At 35.1% G+C, this 23,412-nt stretch overlaps 1 protein-coding gene and 1 long non-coding RNA gene across 8 annotated transcripts in view; one reads left to right on the top strand and one right to left on the bottom strand.

The window, feature by feature from the left end:
- LOC130454086 (uncharacterized) overlaps positions 1-10,809 on the top strand; it is a 70,953-nt gene extending 60,144 nt beyond the window's left edge. The window contains exon 2 of the long non-coding RNA XR_008911761.1: positions 10,237-10,809. This is a non-coding gene — a long non-coding RNA (uncharacterized LOC130454086). The remainder of the gene's footprint in view (positions 1-10,236) is intronic.
- The window catches only part of LRP1B (LDL receptor related protein 1B), a 2,480,145-nt gene that overhangs the window by 1,005,178 nt on the left and 1,451,555 nt on the right, over positions 1-23,412 (bottom strand). The window lies entirely within an intron of this gene.

Consider the following 23,412-nt stretch of genomic DNA (forward strand, 5'->3'; position numbering starts at 1 on the left):
ACCAATAATTTGATCCCAGTTTCTGCTTTTTTTCTTGATCAATGGTTTTGTATAAGAGTTCTTGTCTCCGAATTTAGTAGTAGTACTAATAATAATTAACTCTTACACCCTGCCTAGTTGAATTCTGGTGATATCACTAATTGGGTTAGCACACTAATCCTTAATTTTAAAACCCCTCCCAATGATCTAATAGATATATTGGACATCATCAAGTTGCTACTGGCTCTTCCCAAACTATCACAGTGATCAGCTATTCATGGGACACAATAGAGTGAGTATTGCTCCATTTTTTTCCTGTTAACACAAGAAGGCAAGTTACACTGGAACAAATAAATATTTCAGATGGAAATGCTTCTGTGAAGAGGTTGCTGACTATTAAGTGGCATGAAAGGGACTAAAAACATCATGTTGAGTGGTGGTACTATATAATAGCACAATTAGAGGTGGATTTTACCAGTTATAAGCAAGGACTTATTTTATTTTATTTTTTGTGAGTTTGAACTTTACCTCCAAGTCACACAACAAAGTATTATTGGATATTGCAGGGCAATCATTAAAATAAAACGAAGAAAAAACACTTCATTTCTAAAACTAAATCAGTTTGAATCAGAGATGAAATAAAGAAGCTACTAAAATCTAAAGGTAATGGAGATTGAAGATTCTGAATTCATCAATAATCTTAATGATGAAAACTCCAGACATTATATCTGATAATGAAGTAAATTATTTAAAACAGCAATGAAATAATAACTCAAATGATTTTGAAAAAGAGATAAACATAATTGCATGAGAATCTAAAAACCTTTCTTTTTTTTTTTAAGTCTGGTGGCATGAATACAACTAGCAGAACAATTATGCCAAAACAAAGTTATTAAAAAAAAACTCATCTTCTAAAAAAATTATTAGTGAATATATTGTCCCAAAGAATTTGACAGAAAATATGAAAAAAAAATTTAGAGCCTATACATGGTATTATAAGCAGTTAGGAGTAGAGTAAGAGCAACAGGAAAAAATACAAAGTTTTATGGTAATTCACTCATAGATGGGTGCCAAACATCAAAATGGCAGAAGTGATTTGAGAGGACAGTTGAAAATCTATGGAAAGGTGTTGGAAGATTAGATCAATAATTAGATCCATGCAGAAGTAAATCTAAATACATGTTGCCTGATGAAAGTAAATAATATTTAAGCAAAGTAACAAAGGGATATGGAAAACAGAAACAAAAAATCTAGATTCCTTGAACACCAATCAAAACCAACAAGCAAATCAGGAAACAAAACAAGACACAAATGCACACAAATTAGGAACCAAAATATTTTTGTCTGAAACATTAGAAATAAAGAATTTGAAGATAAAGAAAATCCACAAATAAGGAGGATATGGAAAATTACTGGTCATCTCTGTGATTGTGAGAAGCCACAAATAACAATAATAATAATATGGATAATTGTTATATACTTTTAATAACAAGCTATATAACAGTTATATCAAGGGAAGTGGTTAATATTCTAAATTCCCTACAAAACTGGATAGTGACAGACTCAGGCAAAATTCACAATTTTGCTTCAAATAGTTCATGATGGCATGTGAATTATTAGGAAAGCACTTTATAGTTTCTTCTCAAAATACAAGCCTATGTAGATTTATGGTTGGACCTGAATATTTGATTGGTGGTTGCCATGGATATAATTTCTAAGTCCCAAAATAAATTACTAAAGTAAAATGGAATTTAAGGTAGTTTCTTTTTATAATAGAGGGAAGGTATTTAAAGAAGAGAAAGAAGGGGAGAGAAAAAAGAGAGAAAGAGCTCCAGCTTCCTCTGAACCTGTGTGGCTTAGAAATCATTATCTAGGCTATCTTTTTTTTTTTAATTAAGAGTTTTTTGTCTCTTCATGGTCTCCAAACTGTTAGTCAATACATCTAGCAATTATTGGTTTTGTTCTTTTTTCCTCTTATCCTCAAATTATTGTAATATTTAAGTTTATTATGTTTTCATGATCCTTTTGGGGAAAATCTTTCCCAATAAGGATCAAACAGGGAAATGTAAAAAGGGAGATTTGAACCCCAGACTTCAATTCCCAGAAATTCCTTGCAACTTCCCAGATTTCCCCAGAATCTCACCTGAGTGCGAGATCACAAATTACTATTTAAAGGGGCTCTCTGACTACTTGAGGCTCTCTCTCTCTCCCTGCTTCCACTTCTACGCACACATGGCTCTCTACCTAGCTGGAAAGATGTAGGTTGCACGTGCTTTCTTATTTTGTATTTTCTTTATTCTCTTTAGTTCTTAATCTTTAATAAAAGCTCAAAAATATAGTACCTTTAGCATAGAAACTAATTTTAATCTTAACTAATTTTAATTATAACACCTGTTAGAAATTTCTAAGGCACCAGTCAGGGGAAAAGAATCTCAAGATGAGTGACCTTTCTCAGAGGTTCACACCTCATCCAGAAAGGGAAAGGAAGGAAGTCAGCCTTGACCATCTAAAAGGAAAGCAGCCTGAGGTCTCCTGCACGAGCTCCTCCAGTGGTCCAGTTGCACAGCCAAGCGTCTTCACTCTAAGTCTGAGTGTCTGTGTTCTAGTCTCTCCTCAAGTGTGTCTTCCCTCCAGCTCCGAGTGACTGTTCTTCACTCTAAGCCCGAGTGACTGCCCTCCAGCCCAACTCCAAGACTCTCTTTACTCCATCCAAGAGTCTGTAATCCAGTCCAACTTTGAGTGACTGAATGAATCCCAGTCCAAGCCCGAGTGACTAATCAATCCTGTGTGTCTCTGTTTCCACTATTTAAAGACCTTTTTCTCTTGCATCACCTCCGCTAAATTTTAGGTCTACCAATCACAGCCAACGCTTTTCTCCAGATCTGCCCACTCGTTCACACGTGGGTCTCAGACCTCCCACTCAATGTATGAAATGGGTGTTCATGTCTTTTTGTGGTCAGTTCACACCTTCTTGTAGTTAGTTCATACCATTTTGTGGTTAAAATGGGTAGATCTACCATTAGTACTGGGTTTACACCTTGGGGATTAGAATCTAAAAATAGAATGGGGATTACAATTTAATCTTCACAATAAAGGAAGAGGTAAGTACCTTCATTGTTACAATCAGGAGAGAGCCAAATCCAATCTTCACAACTAACACCAGCTTTTTTTAAAGAGGATATTATATAGTTTTATGAAAAGATGAAAAAGTACAACATGATAAACTTGGAAATTTGTATAATATAACAACACAAGAACAATCTATATCATATTACCTGTCATCTTGGGGTGGGGGGAGCAAGGAAGAAAACATGAATCAAAAAATGTCAGAAAATCATTACTGAAAATTGTACCAACATGTAATCTGGGGGAAAAAAAAACACTTAAAAAAATATGGTAATGCTAGCAACTCTTTCGAATACAAATCAATGAAATCTTTATTGATTTTAAACAAAGCATTCATGACTTGTTTCATTTTTCAAAATATAGATACAGAAGAAATTAATGTTTTGGCTGACTCAAGACTAATAAAAGATATGTGAAAAATATCCAAAATTATATTAAAAAAAACTTGTTTTCCATTAGGTAATTAATGAATAAACTGCCTGAAAGTTCCTAAAGTAATACTAAATTAGTTGATTATTATAAATCCTGTGACTTAGTTCTGTACTCATGGCATGTTTATGAATTAAAATATATATGAAATAGACTCAAGATAGTGGGAACCCTAACTTAATATATTTGAATTGATCATAAAGAACTATTTTCTAATAGTATTATGAAGAATAATCAAATAGAATATTTTTTCAGAGGCAGTTTTAAACCTCTCTATTTCAGATTTTCTTTATCAAACACAAATTTCCAAACTACCTAAAATGAAATATACATATACATATATATATATATATATATATATATTTTGAAGAAACAGATTAATATCATGGGAACTTGCCCTCCAGATTAATCCCTAATGGGCCCCATATCCCAAGAACTAAGATTGACATATTCTTATTTATGTTTCACAAGGAGATGTTATCCCAGGTTTCACAAAGACATGTTATCCCAGTCTTCACAAGGATATGTTATCCCAGATCTCACAAGGATATGTTATCCTAGGTTTCACAAGGATATGTTGTCTCAGGATTCACAAGGATATGTTATCTCAGGACTTCAGGTTTCACAAAGATATATTGTCTCAGGCTTCACTGACCTGACCTAGGTCCTCATGACCATATGTTGAACATCTGAATACCAAAGACTAAGATTGATGTGTCTTTCCTTTTGGTGCGCAAGTGTTAAGACTACCCCTTTCCCTTACTCCTTCTATATAAACCTGATCTAGGAAAGGCTCGAAGTCTTTCACTTCTTGTGGAGACCAAGGCTATAGCTTGAATAAAGTACCTCCTGCGTATTGCATTGCTGTGTGTGTGTGTTCTCCTTGGAATCATAACCAGAACTGGACTCTACACTATATGTATACACACACACACACACACACACACTCATGCATGTGTATATAAATGAATGAATGTATATAACTACTAGAGATCAAAATCATGTGCTAAGAGAATGAAGTTTACATCATCTCTATTTTTCTATCTGCTTCTGGAGTTGTACCAAGGATTACTTTAAGTAAACTTCAGAGAAAGACTTTATATCCATTGAGTTCTTTGATTCAGTTACATCAGTTATTGTTTCCACTTGTGGAATGATATGGAGACTTATTTATAAATGCATAATATCATGATAGTTAATTGTTTCAGGATCATCTTTGTAGGAAGGAAGCATTTATTAAGAGATTTCTAAGCTCTAGGCTCTGAGCTAAATTATTTATAAATATTATTTCATTTGATTTTTACAAAAACCCTGTGAGATAAGTTCTATTATTCTCTTCTATTATTCTAATTCAAATATTCATATTATCTTTTTTTGAAAGATAAAGAAACTTAGAAAGAGGTAAAGTGACTTACCCAAGGACATATGTCTGAGGCCAGATTTGAACTTCAGTCTTCCTAACTCCTTGACCAGTGTCTAATAAGTGTATCACTTTGTTTTGTTCAGTCATTCAACCATGTCTGACTATTTGTTATCCTGTGGATCATACTATTCATGAGGCTTTCTGGGCAAAGATGCTTGAGTGGTTTGCCATTTCATTTTCCAGTGGATTAAAGCTGTAATATTTATTGGGAAAGATGGGGAGGATATGAAGAACAAGGGATAACAGAAGGTTTGTATCAGGGTATGGAGGAGTTGAGGGGAGAGAGGGAATAGTGCTGCTGGTGAGGCAAAGGAGAGAGATGCCCCCTGCCAAGAGGAAGCAGCAGGGGTCTGATAAGGACTGTTTGTCATTGAATGATTGAACTGATGCTCAGTTCCCTCTATGCCCTAGATAAGGTAGTCTACATATCTGAATGCAAATTCAAATAAGATAAATTTTAATAACCACTTTGGATTGGAGAGGTATCAGGAAAGAGGAACAAGGGATGTCCCTAAATAAGGTTGGAGCCGAGGCCTGGCCTCACAGGCCGGTGGAGGGTTTCCCCATGCCGGTCTATGCTATATCTATGTTAGCTTTATCAAATTCAGAAACTTAGCAGTAGACAGCAAGCAACCCAGGAAAGTTCTAATTTCAGAGCTGATTTGGCCTGTGTCTTCAGGCTGAACCGAGAAGAGGCACTCCAAATCCAAACTGGGAAGCCAAAAGTTCCCCCACCTCCAATACCAGGAAGGAAGTAAAAGCCTGGCAGGAAGGAAGTGCTAGTCACAAGACCCAATTGCCACTCTCAGTTGCCCCTTCCCCCACCAACTGTCAGCCTTAACAATTTCTTCTCTCTTGATATTCCCACTTTTGCTTGTTCCAACACAGTGGCAAAAAGTTCAGAACTTATTTCTAGTTTCCTTTCCACAAGGCAAAGGGAGGTTAAAAAGATTTGCCCAGGGTCACACAACTAGTGTCTGAGGCTAGATTTGAATTCAGATCCTCCTGAGTTCAGACCCAGTATGCCATCACTGAGCAATCAAGCTTCATCACTTAGATGCCTCTATGAAGTCCATCATAAATATGAAAATGAGATATAAATAAAATATCAGAATAATTCATATCTTGGGATCATTTTTTCTCTGAATAAGATTGAAAAATATTAGAAGTATGAGAAAATCCAACTAATAAGTAGTTGGATAGCAAAAATGACCCAGCACTGTTGATCTGAATTCAAAGATGAGAACAAGATCACTCAAAACAAGCAGCCACAACTAGTCACATTTTGTAATACTTTAAGATTCACAAAGTGTTTTTCTTAGCCTAACTATTTTGAGGGAAATTGTCTAGGTCCTATTGGTTCCATTATACAGATGAAAACAAGCACTAGTTTGTAAGAGTTAAAACTAAGAGATAAACTCAAAAGAAAGAACTCTGGCTCTGGAGAGAGATGACCTTCGTTCAAATCCTTCCCCCAAACCCAATACATTAATAAAAGTGATTTTATGCATTCCTTTCCTTTGTAGGATCTCAATTTCCTCATCTGTCAAATGAGGGATTTGGAGCCAATTGCCTTTCCTTTCCAGATCTAGAGCTATTATTGTGCCATTTATGACTCTTAAAGATAGAATACATTCTACTCCACCACTCAGATCCCCAAATATAATTAAACCTCTTTTAATAACTTATTAAAGGTGATGTGAGCAATAAAGGATATTCGATATAGTCATGTTAAGAATAAGTTAATAACTCTTCTGTTCACTGACCTGAATGCAGTTGTATTACTCTCTTCTACCTTGTATCTCAAGATAAGCTTTCTCTCTCTCTTATTAGTGTCCGCCAGGGGAATTTCGCACACTAGGAATGAAGAGGCTCCTATTCTTCATTTACTTTTAGCAGAGAAAAAAGAGCAGCTAAAGAAAAATAAGGAGCTGCAGTTTATTGGAGACATTAATATAAAGTCTTCTCCCTAGGAAGACAGTGTGAAAAATTGTGCTATGGGTTTGGGTTTTTCTTCCTTTCATCACAGCAGGATGACCTTTCATTAGATAGAGTGGTCTTCTGAGCAGTCAACCTAAGTGGTACATAATCTTTTGTGAGTTCCTACTCACTGAAGGCCATAAATATTCATTTGGATAGGACTCCTAAACTTTTTACTGCTTTAAACTTTTTACTACATATTAGATTGCATATATCCTAGAACATAAGGCTTGTCACAGCAGAACAGATAAATGACCCAACTATGCTGGTGCACTGTCTTTGACAAGGGTATATATCTGGTGTTCTAAAAGGTGAAAAAGGTCTATTTGCCACGAAGAATAACTGTGTACCATTTTACCTTGTATATAAGTAATACATTTATGTGAAATTGTCTTAATGTTGAAGTTATTCCTTAAGTGTATCGTTTGTTAGGAAACTGTCTGGAATTCCAGGCTAAAAGAAGAGAATTATTGCCTTCAATAGACCAAAGGGTCCACATTCTTTCTGGTTTACTCTAGTAAATTAATCTGGTGATAGATAGATAGATAGATAGATAGATAGATAGATAGATAGATAGATAGATAGATAGATAGATGATATGCACGAGTGTATATACACCTTAATTTTATGGGTTGTGATTATTCCTAAAATATTATTTTGGAAATTATCAATCCATATGCTAAGCTATAGCATGCTATATCAACTGTTGTTAAGAATATCATACTAGAAGAAAATAAATAAATTGATAAAATGTATAATGGTAAAGTAGTGAAGTTCACCAAATTAGTAGAAACTTGATTTTAAGCAATTTTAAAAATAATTCTGATTAAAAATGTAGTCAGTGGAACAATTACCATCTCCTGAAAACCAGCCACAAATAGGTTTCTTTAATCTCACATAATAAAAAGTAAATACTTTATTTTTACTATATTCTCTTTGATTTGAAATTCATTTTAAAAAGGTTGCCCATACCAACTATGTATCCATTCATTTCCAGGCTGCACTCCTGACTTTCTCTCTATAATTATATCAGCAGGGCTAAATATAGTGCCCAGCACATATTAAATACTTAACAAATATTTCTTGACTTGTTTAGTTATAGTTAAAATACATTATCTGCCTAAACTATCGTAGACTATTTTATTGTGTGCCTCTTATTATTGACCTTGCCAAAAGAATTTAAAGTAGCACACCAACCACTTCCTATCTATAGCTCATTGCAGAAGAAATCTTAATGTAACCTGTTTATCCAGGGGAAGAGATACAGCTTGAATTCATTCACTAATCCTAAATTATCATGGGAGTGAAATTCCACTTTAATCAAATAAATAATTTGCCATTGTTTTTCTACAGGCTGTAATCTCTTTTGGCATGGCCTTATTTTGTCATCAAGAGAGAGGAAAATCTTAAAAGGAGAAGAAATACATCTACATGCCTTTCCCATATTATTTCTCTTTATCTTGCTTAGGTAGTTGTAAGAAAAGACTCCCTCAGTGTACTTTCTATCCAAGTTCTACATTAGAGTCCAACAGATATATACTCCATCAGGGATTGGACTAATTAGCATTAATTCTACTACTGATTTACTATGTGATCTGGACAAATGACATGCTAAATTTCCTACAGGTTTTCCACCTTGAATATTGGGATACTATCACCTTCTGTAATTCAAAAGAATATGTGAAACTTTTAGAGAAAATAAAGTTCTGTAAAAATTGAATAAATGGTATAGAAGCAAGTTCAAAAGATTTTTAATTTATTTCATTTTGTTTATTTATTTTGGGGACAATTCATTTATTGACATATTTTCTCAGGAGTTAAATGCTATGATTTAGTGCTAAAAGGAACATTTAAGTTTCAACCCATACTAGTCCCTTCATTTTGTCTTGCCTTCACAGTAATACACATCACACCTTATAGTTCAGTGGATAGCTTCATACCAAAATTCAAAATATAACCCAGAAGGATTTTGAAAAATTATAATTCTGTGGTTTGGCTATTAGTAATTAAAATGAAATTGCCTCATTTCCATTCTCTCTTTTGCAGCATAGACTATTAGGTCTAAGTAGTATAAAATGAAATAAATGACTGATGAAATAGTGATGATTTGAAATGTCCAAATCATTGAAAGAGAAATATGGTAGTGATGGTCTGTGGGGATGTTTCTTGGATATTTTAATTAACCAGATGCTTCTGTCTCTCTCTGTCTCTCTCTCTGTCTCTCTGTCTCTCTCTCTGTCTCTCTGTCTCTCTGTCTGTCTCTCTGTCTCTCTCTGTCTCTCTCTGTCTCTCTGTCTCTCTCTGTCTCTCTCTCTTTCTCTCTGTCTCTCTCTCTCTCTGTCTTTGACTTTTATCCATTGAAAGAAAGAGAAGAGTGAGTAGTGGTGGTAAGTAAGAAAAAAATTTGAAATGGTGACATATGAGGTAGAAAATTATCATTTACCTCCAAATTTCTCAAACTGCCCTGAATATCAGCCCATTTTTGAGTTCATTGACATGATCACATATCCACAAATAGGTTAAAAATTTAAGAGACACCATGTTTTTTCACTATAGGAATGATAGAAAGGGAGCTGGAGGGAAATACACAGTGAACATTAGTAATATATTCTCCTCATCGCCTATGAGTACAACATTCAAGGTTTGCCTTTCATTCTCCTTGATCAGAAAAACTGCCAAATAACCAGAAATCAAACTCCTCTGAGGGGCCTGATGCAGATGTTGACTAAACTAACTAATTTACCACAAAGAAAAAAAAAACACTAGCCCAAATTAATATAAAAAAGTATTACAAAGAAGAATGCATTAGCTTCCATTCATTTTCCAATGCTTAGTGAAACAAATCAGAAGCCCACATATACTCATCTGGTTTCTCACTTCCTTTTATGCTTTCATAGCACTGGATTTACTTTATTTTTGCATAGTAAATATTAGAGTCAAATAATATGAGGGAAAAATTTTTATGAAACTTTCACAGTCTAAAATAATACATTTAAATCTATAATAAATAACAAATCTCCTAAGAACTTCAGCATGACAAGCAATGACTCTCTATAGAGCATCTTTTACTACCAGTCAAAGGTTATTTCAAATGCGTTTATATTAAGTGATCCAGTGGTGGCCTGGGTAATCAGAGATAAATACTGCATATATTTCTTTTGTCTCACTGTTAAAACTGTTGGTCTGAATTTTTCCAAGTTTCAAGTAGAAGGCTTTACTAAGTTAGAATTCTATTTAAGATATTTATGACTGTATTCCAAGAAACCAGTTAGCATGTTTCATTTTGCTTTGTTTGGCAGGCATAGCAGGGGAGCAAACAATATGAAGCAGAGAACCAGAGGCAAGGTGAAACAAACAAGTAATCCTGGCAGTCTCTACTGGGGAAGACACACTCAAAATCATCAGAATCTTAATTAATTGGTCATGCAGAGGAATAAAGATCAAAGCAAAAATGAACTGGACTGCATTTAGTAAAGTATGAGGTCCAGGATAAATCATCTTGCATGCTCCCATGCCAGTCTATACAATAGATCAAGAAATGTTCCCATATTGGTAAAATCTAATTAAAAAAAAAAAACTCATCAAGGGCTGCTATGAACAGAGACCAAGATCATAAACATTGGGATACATGGCAAAAGAAGGGAAGAAATTCAAGAAGGATTAGTTACTTAATGTATTTGGGCTTTAGTTTCATTTGAAAAATTAAGGGATTGAACAATTCATCTCAAAGATCTTGTTCAGCTCTAATGTTCTATGATGCTGATTCCAAGATATCCTTTCACCAGAGAAGAATAAAGAAACTAGTCAAGATAATTCCTTTTGTTAACATGGTTGAGTAGGAAGGTTTCTAACAATAAAAATGTTAATAATTATTTTCTGCCATTTTGTAATCCATGCTCTCTCCCTCTTGTCCTCTTCTTTCCTTCCCAAGAAAGCATGTAAAATGATATATAGGTTTCATATATCTTATCATACAATACATACTTCCATGTTCATAATGTTGTGAAATAAGACACATGTTGCTAACATTAGAGAAAATTAAAGGAGGAAATAAAATGAAGTTTGGTAAGCTTCAGACTGTCAGTTCTGTCTGTGGCCTTTTTTGCCATCAGTTCTATGGCATGGTCCTACATCGTTGTCTTGTTGATGATAATCAAGTCATTCACAGTTGATCATGGTACACTGTTGTTGTTACCATGTACAATGTCCTCCTGATTCTGCTCACTAAACTTTGAATTATTTAATATAAGTCTTTCAAGTCTTTTGTAATTATCTTATTTGTCTAGCTAATTGTACTATTGGAAAATTTGAAGTTTTTTTTTTTTAAATCAAACTTTACCTTTACTTTACTTTTTTTTCATTCTAAAAGCTAGAAGAATACAATTAATCTGTCTTCTAAAAGGGAACTGTTCAAATACTTCAAAAGAGCCATCATACGTTGGTCAATATCAAGTTTTTTTATTCTATAAGTCAAACTTCTTTACTTCCTTCATCTGGTCCTCATAAGGCACAATCCCAAGGCCTTGCTCTATGTGCTCTCCTTTGAATATTTATTGGTTAACCAATATTCTTCAAGGGTGGTAGTAGCCAGAAGAGAATGCAATTAATTATCTAGGGGATGGGGTCTGACCAGAGTAGAGTGCCTTGAACTCAGTAAAGAGAAATTATTACTCTTTTCTAGTTTTCTCTGTTTATCTTATCAATTACTTATTAGATATTTTAATTCTGTCATTTCCAATCAGTTGTTTTGCTATTGAAAAAAGAGAAAGATTCAGCATATCTCCAGAGAGCTAGTTTTCTCCAAAGATAAAAATGCTTCTAGGCCAGGATTTTAATCAATTCCCCAAATTTCTGGTCAAATTTATTTCTAGGAAATCTATAACATAGTTCAATTATAGTCTTCACTTCTATTTTTTCTTCTATTTTTCTTTCTTCCTTTCAACCTTCTGCCCCTTCAATATTTTATACTGTTTCTCCCTTCAGGATCCTTGAAATTCTCATAGGATTATTTTAGCAAAAAATTCTACTACCCTCTGCTTTTGTAATTTTGGACAAATCATTGAGTTTTCCAGAATTTCAATTTCTTCATCTACAAAACAAAAAAACTTAGATTTAAAGGATGCTATGTTTCTTAGAGTTTTAAGCTCTAAGATTTAACATCCCTTTATTTATTGCTTCTTTTGGATTAATATAAGTTTACATTTTGTACCTTCCCCTCCCACTTCAAACTTCAAGATCACCAGCTATGCCCAAATAAATATAAGTTGCCTAAAAGAAAGGATTCCTTCACTTTGTCTTGGAATTACTAGTTTCTCCCATAGTATCTTGCACATAGTAATAAAGTTGTTCAGCATAATGGAACCTTTCACCTAAAGCAGGGACGGGCACCTTTTTGAGCTTGTGTCAAAATTTGCAAAAAAAAAAAAAAGCATAACTCGGGTGGTGTGTCATTTTAAGAAAAAACTATAATTTTGTGATGTTTATATTTTAAATAACAGAAATTTACAATTGTAATATATAGCTGTATTTAATAAGCCAAAAACTAATTATTTACCTGCTTAGTGACTTCTTTGTTCATCTGTCAGTCAGTTTCTTTTGTTGGACTAGATATTATTTAACTTGTGTGGGGTGCCATGAACTAAGATAAGTGAGGGAGAGGGGGGATTCTTTAACTAACCTGCCTATTAGTGACTTTTTTGTTGCTAAATTTCATTGGCTAAATCTTCAACCGTAGGTTGGTACTTTGAAAACTTCAAGTCCAAGCAAGCACTACTAACATCATCTGTAAATCTGTTTCTTTTGTTGGTTTTGATTAATGCTGAAAATAAGGTCTCACAAAAGTATGTAGAGGGAAAAATTGTGAGTAAAGCCATTGATATATTTTTCAGGGTGCTAAAAGTGTCTGGTAATTGGTTCCAGGCACTCCAAGTTTTCTGTTTATAGTGGCACTCCTCTTGATTCTCCAAGTGGCACCTTTTCATATTCTCAATCTTTGACCTCAAGTCAACAAACACCTGAGCCCAGAAGCTGTCTTGAAATTCTTCAAGTTGCATCTCCAAATCATTAATTTGCATGCATTGGAAAACATTTAATTCCAAAGTAAATTTACTTCTGTGAATCTTAAAATTTCTCAGACTCTAACTTGGAACATTTGGTTAAGGCTATTCCCCATTTTAAACAATGAAAGTACTTGGTCAGGAATGTATTGAGAACTTTACATTACTCCACCTATACTTAGGCATACTTTAGAGGAAGATAACATTGTAAACTCCTGATGGAACAATGAGAAAAAGTCCCCAACCCATACTTATAGTGATGCAAAAGCCCTTAAGCTAGGTCTATTTTTAGATCTATTACAAAAGAGTGCTAAGTACCTATGAAGATCAAATTAATCACTAAAAGGTAAAGTAACTTACAAAGGGCAAGCTTAGCAAAGAGGTGTGAAGTACTCAGAAGATATAATCTACCCAGAGAAAGTGAGAACTAAAGAGTTGTTAAAACTAAGAATGGGCAGTCCTAGGAAAAGCATCTACTATAATTGGTAGACGTGAAAATTTAGGGGAGGAGGCACAAGAGAAAATTTTCTTTAAAAGGAAGGAGCTTGAGGCTCTGAAAAAGTTCAGCTTTGGAAGCTGAATTGGAGGTCAGGAGTCAGAGCTCTCTCTGAACTCAATTCAGGAGTTAAGTCTGGAAGCTGAATAGGAGCTGGTCTCTCTGAACACTAGAGCTTGCTTCAAATGATCTTGTGGTGAGTGATTAAGGACTGACTAGTCTCTCTTAAAGCTCAGGCCTAGGCCAATGGCCTAGGCCCTTTTCCTACTATTTCCTCTTACTCTGTCTCTTTCCATTCCCTTGATTCCTTCATTTGTATTAATTAAAATCTCCATAAAACCCAGCTGACTTGGGTATTTCATATTTGGGAATTTTTACCATGGTGACTACTTATTTTTTGATTTAACTCAAGACATTAAAAATTATCTTTTACAGTTTTGGCAATTCAAAGTCTCGAAACCATATTTTTGTGGTCACGCTTCCAAAAGTTTTTATGTATCCAAACATAACGTGAATACTTTTGGCAAAACCTTGTAACTTTAAGTTCACTTCATTGATATAAGCAGAGATATTTGTAAAAAACATCAGTGTGTTGACCCACTTATCATCATTGAGTTGATGAAAGTTTCCTAGATCCTTATCCTCAAGAAATACCTTAATTTCTTCAAAGCACTCCACAAAGCGCTCAAGAACTTTGCCTTGGATCAGCCATCTTACGTTATTGTACATCAGCAGCAGTCCATTGTAGGTGGAATCAACCTCCAGTAAAAATGCAGAAAATTTTCGCTTGTGAAGGGGGCGAGCAGCTATTAAATTAGCTATTTTTTTAAACTGACATTAAGTTGTTTAATTCAGTGAATCCTTCTTTGGCACATAAAGCCTCCTGATGATACAGTGAAAAGACACAACTGGATGTCCAACAGCTTCTGTAAACAATTTGACAAATCCGACTTTTTCCCCCACCAATTTTGGTGTCCCATCTGTCATCACTGACACAGCTTTAGAGAGATCAATGCTTAAGTCACAGAATGTTTGTATAGCAACCTTACATATTTCGCTTCCTAATCTACTTGTAGGCACTGATACTAACTTTATCAACTCTTCTCTCATTGTGAGACCATCAGAATATCGACCAACAATGGCCCACTGAGCATATGATGTGACATCAGTAGTTTCATCAAGAGAGATGGAATAATATTTACAATTACTTATATCTCTCTTTAATTGATGTACACTTGTATTCAGTCTCATTATTTGGTCTTTTATGATATTTCTACTGAGTGGTAACTCAGATATTCTCTTAATAATTGCATCTTTATTCTGCATATCATGAAATAAAACTGGTGCACATCTTAAGAGAGTTTCTTTAATAAATTCTCCCTCACTGAGTGCTTTTCCATGCTGAGCTATGGAGTGAGCAATGCTCAAACTTGCAGATGTTAAATTTGTATAGCCTTTTACAAATTTAAGAATGGAATTAGATTGGCTCTTATATAGGTGTAGATGCCTAGAAATGTATTCCTTCCTTTCATCCTCACTTTTTTTCAAGAGCTTGGAATGATTAGTTTCAAAATGTCTATTTATATTCCACATTCTTCTCACTACTATTTCAGTACATAGAACCCATAGAACATACACAGAACACCAATAGAGTGCAAAATGATCTTCCACTTTTTAATTTATAATGCCATGCATCTTGGTCCATATCTCTTGAAAGGGTCGGCTAATGCTACCACTACTTCCTTACTTCACCTTGTTTTTTTTTTTTAATTTTTGGAGTTCTCCATCAAGAGGGTAGTGACAGAAGATAGTATTATAGATAGCCTGTTAGCCCTGCAGGCAATTAGGGGTTAACTAGCCTAACTGACCCCAAGATGGCACAAGTAACTCTCTTTAAGGAAAGGGCAGGGTTAATAAGCAGAAATAGAGGTTAATAAGGATGCACAACAGTAATAGTGGTGAAATGGAGTCTGTACTATGCTGCAAGATGGCATTCCTTATGTAAATTAACATGGCTGCCACTATTTCTAATGGGAGGAAATTGCACCCATAGCACAGGCTCTCATCTCTCCCAGCCTCCCCCTCACTTATTTCAGTAATGATGGTCAATTAGAAATCCACAACTCCCCAGAACATTAGATTGGATGATGGTTGCTGTGGTTGTGTGGTTGCTGGTAATGGCAATCACAGGGCTCCCAGAGATGCATCCCCTGTGGCATTCCACTGCTCCCTGCTCTGCCAGTGGGAAGAGAAGTCAAAGATCCCCTAATGGCCTAACCAGAAGTCCCAGAACTAGATGTTCTGTGCCAGAGTTCTCTTGTTTTAGCCTACAGACCTCTGGCACAGAGTGTCTACATTACACTCCAGCAAATGTTTTCTCCTCGGCTCCTGCACCTGGCCGTGCAGGAGCCGAGTCTGAAACGTCCTTCTGGCATGCAGCCCCATACTTCTCTGTATGTGCTGCATGTGGTCGTGTGTCAATCACAATGGCTACACATGTCAATGCTGACACGTTTGTTATAGGTTTGCCATCATGTTATTCCCTCTCCCTTTGCACCCACATATTTACCAATTACTTTTTGTTGCATCTAACTTTTCTCCATAGCTTTCAGCTCATTTTGAAGCTGAGCACTCCTCACAAGATTCTTATGGAATGTGAGAAAATTATTGAGGGGGTTAGGACAACAAATAGTTAATTTTAGAAATTATTAGCAACTCACTCTTGGAACTAGTTCAGTTCTCTAGCTGTTCAATTATGGGCCTTGGCCAAATTAGTTTTGTAAGGAAATTAATCAGTTATGGGAATTAGGAGAAAACCTTATTACATTGTTTGAATCTAGTCCTGCATGACTGGCAAATTGGACTACCTATATTTGTTATTTAGAGATATTTAAATTTAACCAAGCACTTAGGTTATGTTGTCCAGAAGCACAGTCAGAGTTTAAGACTGATGGAAAAAATCTTCTCATAATTGTGTAACTCATGTGTCTTATCTGAAACTTGGCCATATATTTATCAATCAGTTATTGCTTCCATGATTTTTTGATTGTCTACAGATACTTGGAAAGGAGTGGGACACCTCTTTTCTTGAATTTGGAGAATTGCATTTATTCATTCTCCTCCTTCCAACTTGGAAAGTCCATAAGCTTGCATACAATTAGAAATCAAATTATCTAATTTTTTTTGTTTTCTTTTAATCGGTCTTATTTAATTAATTAAATTTATTCTTTAAAAGTCTGTCACCCCCTATATTTGGGGTCCAACCCTAAGTTGAGAAAGAGCCTCAATCCCAAGTGTGCAATTGGCACACATTGTGTTCAGAATATCAAATTTTATTTCTTTAGTCATTTCATCCTTTGCTGGTTATGAGAACCTATGGAAGACATCATGATATAATGAAAAGAATATGGTTTTTGAAATCAGAAGATCTGGATTTGATCATCCCCTTACCACTCACTACCACACTGTGACTAGAAGCAAATTACTCCACATATTCAATGCTGTTTATTCTGTCAAAATTGGAATAAGTTTCTTTCTAGTTCCAAGTCAATAATTTTATGTCATGCTTTTGTGTACATTTCCAATGTCAGTTCTTGAGGGTCAGGACTATTTCCCTTTTGTCACTATATCTCCAACACCTAGCACAGTGCCAGATACTTAATAAAGATTTTGTATGTTACTGATTATAGAATTATAATTAGCAATTCAGTTCCCCAGTTAAGGCACTATAAAAATCATCACCAAACAAGTATCAAGAAAGATGTAATATAGGGGGCAGCTGGGTAGCTCAGTGGATTGAGAGCTAGGCCTAGAGACCGGAGGTCCTAGGTTCAAATCTGGCCTCAGACACTTCCCAGCTGTGTGACCCTGGGCAAGTCACTTGACCCCCATTGCCTAGCCCTTACCACTCTTCTGCCTTGGAGCCAATACACAGTATTGACTCCAAGATGGAAGGTAAGGGTTTTAATTAAAAAAAAAAAGATGTAATCTAATCAACATTTTAAGCCCAATTCTGTGAGAATGTTGATAGTTATGCAAATTCAGGTATATCATTCCCTCCCCAAGATAAGCTCATCATCTGAAATCTTCTTATCATGCAGTTTGACTCAACTTTCAATGTTGCTTCTCAGTTACTTCTCTCCTTCTCCTGGAGGGCTGAAGGGCAGAGCAATACCACTCCCAAAGTTTTCCATTATAGAAAGACAGCTCTGAATCTTACAGGCCACTCTTTATTTTCCATCTGCAGCCCTGCTTGGTTTCAGCTCCAGGAATATTATGCTCATCTCTCTTAGTCCCCTTGTATCCTCTTCCCCTTTTTCAGCTTCTCTCCTATTAGATTATAAGCTCCTTTAGGGAAAAGCATGTATTTTTAAAAAACATTTTTATCCCTAGCACTTATCCCAGTGTCTGGCAGATACGGGACAATAAATATTTATTGATTATTATTTAGCGATGGGGAGGAAATCCTTGGATGATGATCCCTATGAGTAGAAACTCCAGGAAAATGTAGAGCTGGAGCTAAGAAGGCTACCATCTGATGAAGTGTAACAATGAAGTATCAGAGAGGCTCATAAGAGATGTGACCATAGGATGACAAAGGATGAAGGTGACTGTTTTCTATTTTGCTAATTATTTTTGTTAGCTAAGTGTTTCCATTAGTTGGTTTTACCTGTTGAAGGAGTATAAGTTTTCTAAGTTGCCTCTCTATTTCAGCACCCTGTTACTCTGACAATTACAATCACAATTCAGTTCACTATTGTGAGAGAAAAATCCTTCTACCCCCTTATACATGATTAGATTTTAATCTTATCTTATCAGTACTCTCAAGATAATCATAATTTTAATTCTAAGATAGCATAAGTCATGAGTTAGCAGGCTTTTGTGAATATTCTGGTATAAGTACTAAGGTTTTAGATTAAGGAAATAACTGCTTTTGTGAGACCTTAGTGCCAGCCCCACCCTTCAGTGTTGCTATATATCAGGCACCCAACTGGTGATTCATTATATGTCAGGATGCCTGACCTTTAGTTCCGAACCCTGTACTACTCTTATCCTCCCACTCTTAGCCCATGATAAGTGATTCTTAAATAATGGTCAAAAGATTTTGTTCACCAAATAAGGGCACTTCTTAGTTGACCTATTCTATGGACAAAGAAGGAGTGCTTCCTAGCTGATCTAAGCAATGAATATTGCTTCTGGGTGTCTGTTCTTTGAGGGGCATGACTATTTTGTACTATTTTTGTACTGCTATAAAAGTTGTCTAATTCTTTGCGGTATAAAGGAAGGTCTCTCACAGTGTTCAGGGTCCCCTGGCTATGACCAGGTGCTCAGCTTTGTTGTGGGATTGGCCCTCCCATCCTTCCCATAATAAACCTCTTTCTTTATGGTTTGGATATTTTGCTTATCATTTGCAAACCTGTGGTAGAAAAAATTATGAAACACTATTCAAGTTTTTAAGAAATCTGCCTTGCAAGTTATTTTCCTACAAGTTGACATAGTTCTCTAAACTAATTTCCTGTCTTTTTCAGAATGAATCAATAAGAATTTATTTATTGCTTACTGTCCCAGGCACTGATAATACAAATACACAAATGAGAGTTCCTGGCCTGAGAGGGATTCCATTTGTTCTACTAGAGGGCAGAAAATTTAAAAAAGCAAATGCAAAATAGAAATGAAGTCATTTGGCAGGGGCAATAAGAACTGAAGATAATTGAGGAAACTCTTAAAGATGGAACACTTGAATTGAGCTTTGAAGAGAGCTCAGATTCCAAGAGACAGAGTTAAAGGAGGGAGAATACATGTGATGTGCCTAACAATAGCATATTCAAAGGAATGAAGACATGACATGAGATGTCCTATGTTGGGAAAAGGAAGTAGGCCAACTGGAAAGGAAAGCAGTAAGTATAAAAGAGAACAATGTGTGATGAGCCTGAAAAGATAGACTAAGGCCAGATTATAAAAGTCTTTGGTATTTTTTGGTATTTGGTATTTTCGCTGAGAAAATAGGGAGCCACTGAATTTCTGAATAGGGGAGTAACACAGGTTGACCTAAGGTTGGAAACATCAATTTGGCAGATGTGTGGATAAATAGATGAGAAAAAGGAGAAACTCATACAGAAAGACTAGTTAGGAAGCTAGTTTAGTGAAGACTGGAACAAGGGTAGTCTTTTTGTGATTATCCTATACACTACAAGGTAAGATGACCAAATATCCAATTTAAATTTATTGCCATGGTTTGCATGAAAAAAACAGCTCCTTGAGGTCCTCTGAATAATTCTTGTAGGAGAAACTCTGGTTTTTATTTCTGCAACCCCTTTAGGTATTCTGGTTTTATTTATACTAAGAAAGTTATTATTGAGGTTACTCATTTTGTTCAACAGTATGCTAACTCACTGGTCATTGGGGGGAGCATCTATATTAATATATTCATTAATACATTAATAAAGGAATATTTTAGCTGGTCTATGAACCATGAAATTCTTAGCTTTCTTTGGCTTGTTTTTCACTTCTAGCTGTCATAACTATTATGATGAAAACAGAAGACTGAGGACTGTTTTGTAATGCTGTTTGTTTCAAGGGTTACTGTGTGCTGTTCCCTACCCCTGTAAAATTATCACCTACTGGCCAATCTTCTAATAATTGACTTCCCTGCCCTGAATTAGAAGGATACTCCAGACATGATCTCATTTTATCTATCATGGGGCCAGTACTTGAAGCCTTTTAATTTTGGCAATCATGCTCATTTGAATAAACATTTATTGAGTGCTCTTTATGTCCAAAGACAAAGAATTAGGAAGAAAAAGACAAAAATGAAAAAAAGCTTTTGTCTTCAAGGACTTTACATAATTCTGGGGAAGGACAACTTTAGATTGATATGTAAATATAATTGAGGATGAAGAAAACGTATTTTTAAAAAGAAAAAAATTACAGAGAAAGAACAAAACCTGAGCAAATCAGAGATGGTTTCACAAAAGGAGGTGGCCCCTTGGGATAAGACTTAAAGGAAGTAAGAGTCATGGGAGGCAGAGATGAGAAAGAAGTATGTTTCAGGAAATGGAGAAAGCTTGGGCAAATGTACAGAGTTCAGACACAGAAAAGTTTAGTAGCAAGTGGCATAATTTTTATGGGATAATGAGTTTATGAAGGGAAGTAGTATGAAATATAATTTGAAAGATAGACAGAGTAGAATTAAGGTCAATCCAAACAGTTTGCATTTGTAATGAGTAGGGTTGGAGGATAAGGCAAGGAGAGGCAGGATTGTAGGAGAGATGGCAACTTGGTCAGCTTGGGCTAGGGCACACTCCATGGAGTGTCAGCCTTTGCCCTGATCACTTCTGAGAAAACACATAGCATGGTGCTGAAGAATTTGTTCCTTTGGGATGTCAGAAAACTGTGGGTGGTCCTTTAATCTCCCTCTCAACTCATAATGGCTGCAGGAGGATGATGGTGGGGAGGCTGAAGGTTTGGCCACTAACCCCGGTGTAGAAGTCTGCTTAGCTTAAATGAAAAGAAGAGATTATAGTCTCTGGAATAATCTCTTTTCCTATTTGACGAGGATGTTATGATTCCTCCATCTTGTTCCTGGAGGGGTTTGGATAGGGGTACCATTCATTTTCCCCCAGCAATATGGATGTCAGTACATGATAAAAGGTCTTGTCCTGCTATGTGAGCTTGTAACTGTGTTTTAGACTTTCAGTCACTCTCTGATTCTGCTTCTTTGTGTTCTTTCCCAGAGTACACATGACAAAACAATAATTCTAAAACATACTTGTTTGGTCTTGTAGCCAACCCTGAGAATTTAAGAAGTTGTAGTCTCTGGGTCCTCTGTCCATGACAATTACACTTCAGAAGAAGGCACAGAAATTATAATAGACTTCTTAGATATGACTATTAGCATCAGAAAGAAACCAGCCTCTGCCAAGTACTCAGGAAGCATAAATCTTGAGGATATTGCCAGAAAATGCAGACTATGTTGAGGGTTAACTGTCTTCTCAAGTGCCCTATGAAAGACTATTTAATAAATACCAACCTCTTCAGAGGTCATTATCATTATTTTTAATTTTATTTATATGAACTTAGGAGTTTTTTATGTTTAGTATTTCTTATTTCCAGAATGCAAACCTGGAAAACCGTGTACTTTTCTACCCCTCCCCTTTTAGGGACACCCTACACATGAACAAATCTAAGAATTTTGTTGAGATATTTTGTTGAGATATTTTCCCCAGTACTTTAGGATCAGAGTTTGGAGAGATTAAACATTTCTCAAATACTTACCCAGTATTGACCAAAAATACATGACTGGTTAAGAGGGAGTAGACTATTTAGAAGGTAAAAATGACCACAGCCCTCTTGAGTCCAAGAGTAGATATGTGTATGTGTGTGTATGTGCCTATACATACATATGTCTTGTTCTATGCTTTCCAAAGGTAAAGAATAATTAATCATGGCCTTTGAGCAAGAGTGATATGGTTCAAGCTACATTTTTATCAAAATTATTTTGACATCTGTATAATAGATTGATTTAAAAATAATGACTAGAATAAGCAAATTTATTTAAGAAGCCATTAAAATAGAATAGATGAAGGGTGATGAGGGCCTGTGTTAGAGAGAAGTTAACATGTGAAAAGGATATAAAATCTCTAAAAGCTTATACTCTATCTGTGTAGCATTCAAGGAGCTCAGTGTCAACTTTGAATCACCTTTATTTTACTGAGGTATTGGTAAAGGATTCTTTTTTTAATTTTTTCATTTATTTTTTAAATCTTTTACATTATATACTTAATAGCCACTATCACCAGCGCCAAAATTATTTAACTAAACAAGTACATAAAATTTATGTACAAAACCACATACTCCACATTTTTATAATTTGTTTAAAATATAAATTTTATTTGTGTGCTAATATAAATATACTCTGTTTTACTTGGACACTTTTTAATCTTGATTTTGTGGCTGTTTTAAAAAATATATAATCATAGTATGTATTACTCTTATTCTCTTTTCTTATCTTCCTATACATAATTCCTTAATTTCCTTTATATATCTAATTTCTATCATTTCTAATAATATAACATAATAAAATATGATAATCTATTCATCCATTTCTTCCATTCATTGCATTTGTTTTATTTCCACTTATTTTGTCATTACAAAGTGTTCATAAATATTTTCAGAGAAACACAGCTCTGTACCCTCTTAATAATACCTGTAAAGACTATTTCTAGTAATAGAATACCTAGGTCAGTGAGTATGAACAGTTTTATAGCTCTTAATTTATATTTCCAAGTTGTTGTCTAAAAATGCAATTTTCAGCTGCTCTAACAATGTAATATTGGGCCTCTTTCTCCATGTAACTATTAACATTTTACTTGATCAACTTAAACTGTCTGGTTCTCAGTTAGCATACATTACTAGGACCATATTTAGCTAGATTGGTCCTTAGGCAGCAGTCACAATCTGTTGCCAGGATCATACTCTATCCAAAACCTAGTCTTTTCAGCTTGATCATACTTAATTGAACCCTTCTTCCAATGTTATAACCCCTGAGAGATGCAGGAATACCTCCATAGTATGATGAATGTTAAAGTAAGGCTTTTGCAGAATATTTATGCACTCTAAACAATTATTGTCCCACCAGAAACTATGTTTGGATTATGGGTATGCTAATGCTTACATCTACTATTTACCTCATGCAGATTAGATAGATAGCTATAACATTTAACTAATCTAAGGTTCTATTTATCTCCTTTACTTACTTCTTATTTATTTATTTGGGGGGGGTGAATTTATCTAGTTCTGAGAGAGAGAAATTGATTCTCCACAATTTTTTAAATCTATTTCCATTTCTATCTCATTTAGTTTTTATTTTAAAAATTCATGTGCTATAACAGTGCATACAGATCCAATACTGATAATGCTTCATT

Source organism: Monodelphis domestica, chromosome 4 (assembly GCF_027887165.1).
Source record: "Monodelphis domestica isolate mMonDom1 chromosome 4, mMonDom1.pri, whole genome shotgun sequence".
Taxonomy (NCBI): Eukaryota; Metazoa; Chordata; class Mammalia; order Didelphimorphia; family Didelphidae; genus Monodelphis; species Monodelphis domestica.